Genomic DNA, 6466 nt, shown 5'->3' with positions numbered 1-6466 from the left:
CTCCCTCCTTTCCCACCCCCCACCAACATCACCTTAATCGAAGTAAATCAAGTCGTAACAAATTTCGCTAACAACACTAATATATAGCCCTAACAAACTAACCTCTTCCGATGGCGCTTGACATAAGCGATAAATTTCTCATCTCTTCTCCATTGAATTGTCACATTGAAAGCCGTACATAGCTGTGAATAGCCGAACACACAAATTCATTCATTATTTATGTAAGCCAAGCATGATATACATATATTCAATTAGCAATATCGGAACATTATAGATAAAATAATGTCAATAAATATATCGTTTCGTTTATAGCTAGCTATAAACAAACACCCCAGACTTGATTGATGACAATTTTTTGTCTCATTAAATTAATTTCAACGAAATCCCAAATGCCAGACAGTTTAAGTTAATTTCAGTGTTACGTTCCCCGTGTGTGTGATTTACTCTTCTTTAAAAAAAAAAAAATTTTTTTTTTTATAGTGTATAAACAAAGTATTTCAAGGCACACACAAATAGGTCAGCATTCGAAATTTTGGAAAGGGGCTTCAAACAAATGCTGTTACCATATTCACGTATGCGAAAAACATTTAACTTAAACATTAACATAACTTTTCTCGAGAAATCTTGAACTCGTACAAACATAAATAAATTCAATACGATTTGTTCTTTCGCCAGAACATATTGTCTTGGCGTCGCATTCGTCCGGATAAACCGTAATAAATACTTGCACGATAATCTGTTTAGTGCCCCAACAAAAAAAAAAAAAAAACACACGAAGCAGGCAACTATTCTATGATTCTTTTCTTTTTTGTGCCCATCACCCAAGGATGACGAGTGTATTCATTTTGTCAAAATGTTTACAACAACGGCCAGAAGGAAGCTTCAGATACCCTACAAAGTGCAAATACTGTTAATTTGCATCAATTTCTGAATCGATTTACGCGTATTGCTCTTGTCCGTCATCTATTAGTCCATCCATTTCTCCGTGTACCGAATTGTCTAGTATCAGCAATACGTATTTTGCCGTTCGCAAAAAAAAAAGTATATCGCTCAGAAATTTTGAAAAGAGTTTGAAAATGGCACAAGCAGCTCAAAGCAAACACGCCCACAACGTCTGCATGGCTGTACAATCAAGAATCTTTCCTTCGCGTGCCATTTGCTTATCGCCCACAAACCACAACAGATACACAATATAAATTTCCATAAAATTATTCTAAAAGCGTATCAAAAATCAACCACACCCACCCAATATATATCGGTGAAATATATATCGTTGAAATATATTGATTGCATGCCTACGAATAATTGAAGTATCAATCATTTCCGTGGACTTGGCCTACGATTTTCATCTGTTCTTAAGGATACAAGGGAAGAAGAGAATTTACATCAACCTTAAATAAATATTTGAAATGACTTTCAAAAAATCACTTTTAAAAATGGACCAAGCAGTGTTGCGTGCATTTGAAAAGTCGTATCAAACTTGAAAGCAAACGTACCGAAAAGTCGAACTATCTTCTTCTCTACAAATTATGTTTTATTGTTCCGGGACTTTTTAATTAGCTTGATTCAAAAGCTTTCAATTAATAGATAATAAAACGGAAGCAATCTCAGTGAGAGGACTTTTCATAAACACTTTCAAAATTTTGACATTCCCTAGTAGCAATCTGACTTTTTATATTATATATACATTTTTTATTTTGTCAGCCTTGTGAATAGAATGGCCGTGTACATCAGCAGTGCCGGCCGGATCGCTGATACGTGTACAATTGGTAAAAAGAAAGAAAGTTTGAAATTTTCCAAAATGAATACAAGTAGTTCGTGGTGCTTGTTCTTGACTGCGGCTTTTTCCCACCCTTAAGTAGGTTGATGCTTTTCGAAGCCAAAGATCAAGTTACGTGATTTACGTTAACTCTAAAAATTCATCACAAGGAAATCAGTTTTTATATATATAAGTTTTTAATGTTATATGTATGTCTACTGTCCTTTTTTTCTGGGATGCGGCGACTTTGGCCATTTTAACCTAAATGTATTGCTGTAAATATATTTCTACGAAAATCCCTCATCGTGAACTCATTGGAATAGTTTTTGCATCAAACAAGCAGAGAGTCGTGGCGAAGAATTTGGTGGCAGTTTTTTAAAACTATATTCACGGGATCGAATGTAAAGCAATTGTTGTGTTGTGTTGTGTTCTTCAAGATTCTTTCAATTTCTTCTGCATTGCGAGCGTAGTTGTACACATATCACGACCATTTTTTAACTTCATATTCTTAATCGATTAGAGCATATTTTCGTCAAATTTCAGCTTCTTAATCTCATCATTGAGACTGTGACGATTTACGAAATGTACCCATCAAATTGACCAGTTTCCGTAAATGTTAATGTGTTAAAGGTCTGCAGATGATTTTTTTTGTAGAGATTTCCTAAACACAATGTACAAGGAATAATTATCATCTCTGTAACAGCAACATTAAGTTGCTTTTGCTACCTCTTTCATATCGTATGATAGAAAGAAACAAAAAACGCTTAATTAGAAAATGTAAGCAATGCCACTGTAGATAACAATAATTATTGTTATAATCAGTGTCTTCAATCGTTAGTATTATCTTGACGTATTTGCAGCATGCCTAACGAACCAGTTCGTTAATAAAACAACCGAAAAATAAACTATTATCCATCGTGCCGCCCACTTCGCTAAGTCTGCCGATACTAAAATATTAAAACAAAAAAAATTATACTTTTGATGATCATTTTAAATTCTCATTTATTATATTGTTGTTATTGCTATTGTTGGTATGTTTTGGTGGTCACAACAACCACTTAATGATTTGTAGACTAACATAAAATATATGTTTTGTTTTGCTTAATAAAACATAAAAGAAAATTTATGTCAAACACGACAACATTTTTTAATAAATTTCCTTTAAAAAAAAAACGCATTGCGGTTTTTTCCTCAACGATTTATTCGAAGACTTCTCAATGAACGAACAATTTGAGAAAAAAAAAATCGATGGATTTCAATAAATGAAAATTAAGCATTTTTAAACACTAGGGTGGGAGACGGTCCACCATTAAATACGTTACACCACTTCGCTTATATTATAACGAATTTTCATAAAGATCGTGTGTTATATAGGAAATGGTCGAAAAAAGTACTCAATCCGAATCATTTTCACTAGAGTGGTGCGCCCTTTGGCCAGTGCACGCTGGTGTACCAAATTTCTCCAAATTATTTTGAAAATTGCGAGCGGTATAATAAAACGTGGATCTATGTCAAGTCTCTGTGGGTATTGCACACACCCGCACAAACTTAATATACCTTGCTCGACAAGTGATGTAGGGTATAAAAATAAAAAGATGCTTAGGAAGTTTAAATTTTCTAAAAGTCTATGCTTATTAGGCAATCTTTTCCGGTGTTGTAATCAGCATTCAACATGTGAGAAAGCTATATTCGCCTGAGGCAAGATATGGAATGCCCTATGTCATGCTATTACCTCATTTCACTTTTAGCGCGTAGTCTTAAGCGTAGTCTAATAGCAGCTATACTGGAATTATTCCAAGAATCTCATAATTTGTCGATGGCTTTCCAAGAAAATTTCAAATCGATATCTAAGCTGCGTTGTACATCAGTCACAGAGGGAATGCGTAGAGAGTTGCGCTTCTTCTTCTTTAAGAAATTTTTTCGATTTTTTTTTTTTTTTAATTATTATAGACGTGTTTATGAGAAAATCACCTAAATTTTCAGACCTTAGGAATAAATGCCTTCTTATAATACCAATCAATAATTCCCGGGACTGATAAAATCCTCATTACATCTTCTTACGTTTATTTGGATATAATTTTTTAAACAAAAGATTGCCTTTTTGCGCGAAATTTAACAAAAATTGAATGTTTTCGCTCAAACATTCGGAGACCACACAAAAATCAATATTCTCAACACCGCACCTACACTTTCTACCAACGGTCATGTCGATCAAGTGATTCCCCTGATTCCCCTGAAACTGTTTGCCGGAGGGATTCTTCAATTAACGGCAACTCATCCGCCATTTTGTAAAAATAATTTCTGTTTTCAATAGTTGAGTACATGCTTAATAACCATCAATTCGTATCAAAAAAATTGATAGGTATTCAAAGTTCGTTGCAACGTGAACATCATTCTATTTAACATCACCACCTTGGCCCTTTTTAATTTGGTGAAGAGAAAACAAAAAAATCCCAATTAAGTATTAATTGCATGTAACGCCAGGAAATCACAAACACTTAATTATCGTTTATAGCAAAGGCTGTTGGGGTAGCAATCGTTTTCATAAATTTTGATTTTTAATATATCATAAAACGGAAAAGGCTTCTTTCTACAGAAAACTCCATGGAACTCCACGTCATTACGAACGAACAAAGGAATAATAAGAAGAGAAACTTTAAACGAAAAGCTCTTGAACGCTGTTGTTGGCGGAACATTAAAGTACTCGTACATAATATTTTGTTACTTAAATCGCAAAAACGAAGATAAACACAAAACAAACATTTTATTAATAAAAGAGCAAAAGAGTCATTTTTAATTTGATTCAATTACTTAAAGCACTTGATTTTTCCAACATTAAACAATCTTCGCGATCTTTAGTAGAAAGAGGAAAAACAAAATATCTTAAAAACGATTAATTGAGAAATAGGTTTATTGCACCCACTATAGTGGGCTCAGCTTTCTTGTAATTGTATTGAAAGAAACATCGGCAGTTCGATGCACACACCCGTGTGTGCACCTGCTCGCCTATTTACCACATCCTCAAAACTTTGTGTAAGAAAAGAATGCTCTCTTCAAATTTTTCTAATCACTTTATTAAAAAAATTAAATTCAAAATATTATAAAATCGGTTCGCAGATGGTATATAATTGCGTAAAAAAAAAAAGGCTAATTTTCCGGTCTTACATAAATAATTATATAGTAACCAATATTGCTGCACTTTGATTTTAGCTGTAGGGCCAACAAGAGATTTTTTACTTAGAACAGTGTGAATCGTCTCTTGTTGAAGAAGACGAAGAAATTGTATTTGAATTTTAGTTCGAATATGTAATCGGGTAACGGGGGGCGACAGGTTAAATTAAGCGTCCCCACTAGGGGCAACCAAACATTCGCTTCACCGTAGCAAAGGACGCTACGCTGATTTTTTGTATACAAATACAGCAAAGGACTTCATGTCCTGAACTGAATATTCGCCCGCAGCAATCGTGGTTATGACATTGAAACTTTGTCTGGGAAAACATATTTATTCGTACATTTTGCTTCTTTTTTTTTTTTATAACTTCTATTAACTTTACATAGCGACTCAGTAAAATTCGTTAACTGGGGGCTTAATAAAACTGATAAGTTGTTATCATTTTTCTTTTCAGATTTTTCCACGAACCGTGACCACTGATTTAAAATTGAAAGCCGTTTGTTAATTAAACGTTGCTGCGTAACGAGTTTGCCACATCTGCTATTCATGGCTAATGAACCCTTTAATATTTCTAAGTAACTGCGGATAACGACACTGTTCGTTCTTTTATTCTGCTGAGAGGTAACTAACTGTTCAAAGTAAGAAGTTGAAATATGTTCATCAGTAATCTTAGCACATTCTGAAGATTTATTTCCGCTTCCAATCAGTGACAATAATACACTCCTATTAGCATTTTACCGACTTGCAAGCAATTAATTATGAAAATTTTTTTTGTATCCCAAAGAATTGATGGCGTTATTATTAATCGTTCGGATTTTGAAGAACGGCGCTCAGTCTATTTTCATCTCGTCAATAGGTCTCACGTGTCTAATACCACCGCATAGGGATCTCGAATACCGATACATATAAAATGCTTATAACCTTAGCTAAATCTATCTTGGCTAAGCTATCTGGCGGTCTTCATTTTATTGACTCTCCGGTAATAAAAGTTTTTGAACGCCCAGAGTGTTCTTCAAACGTAATTATATGATCACATTCAAATTGACCAATGTAGCCAGTTTCCTGCTAGAGTATACGAAAGAATATCGTCTCCTATTGTTTCTATCTTAATCTCATCTTACGTTTCGCAAATTTTTCCATTTTTAAAAAAAGTGAAAAACCCTGCTACTTTTAATAGCTATCTGAACAAGTGAACTGAAAGCTGTTTGTCATAATACTGCACACAGGATATTTGAGAAGTTCTATCAATTGAAAAATAACGAATAGTTATACCAAACAATTCCGGTCAAGTCGGAAATATATTTTAAATGCTTAAAAGGATTCTGAATCGATCGGCATAGTAAACCGTGGATGGATCTATCTCAACTCCTTCGCAAATTTAATATAGCCTTGTATCGCAAGCGGCGTAGGGTATAAAAATGTTTAACTTAACACTCTTAGATAACGAAGATTTAATTGAATCTTTTTTTCGCTTTGCCAATAAGTAAAAAACAAATTAAGGTAATGCGTATACGGTTTTTCGAGCTTTCATAAAA

At 33.9% G+C, this 6466-nt stretch overlaps 1 protein-coding gene across 1 annotated transcript in view; it reads left to right on the top strand.

Moving 5' to 3' along the window:
- LOC119632344 overlaps positions 1-6466 on the top strand; it is a 41089-nt gene that overhangs the window by 12435 nt on the left and 22188 nt on the right. The window contains exon 4 of the mRNA XM_038025196.1: positions 5386-5552. The gene's annotated coding sequence lies outside the window, so the exon portion shown is untranslated. The remainder of the gene's footprint in view (positions 1-5385; positions 5553-6466) is intronic.

The sequence above is a fragment of the Glossina fuscipes genome, unplaced genomic scaffold (genome assembly GCF_014805625.2).
Source record: "Glossina fuscipes isolate IAEA_lab_2018 unplaced genomic scaffold, Yale_Gfus_2 1, whole genome shotgun sequence".
In the NCBI taxonomy this organism is placed as follows: domain Eukaryota; kingdom Metazoa; phylum Arthropoda; class Insecta; order Diptera; family Glossinidae; genus Glossina; species Glossina fuscipes.
The sequence above is the reverse complement of the archived record's forward strand: the minus strand, read 5'-3'. Positions and strand labels throughout refer to the sequence as shown.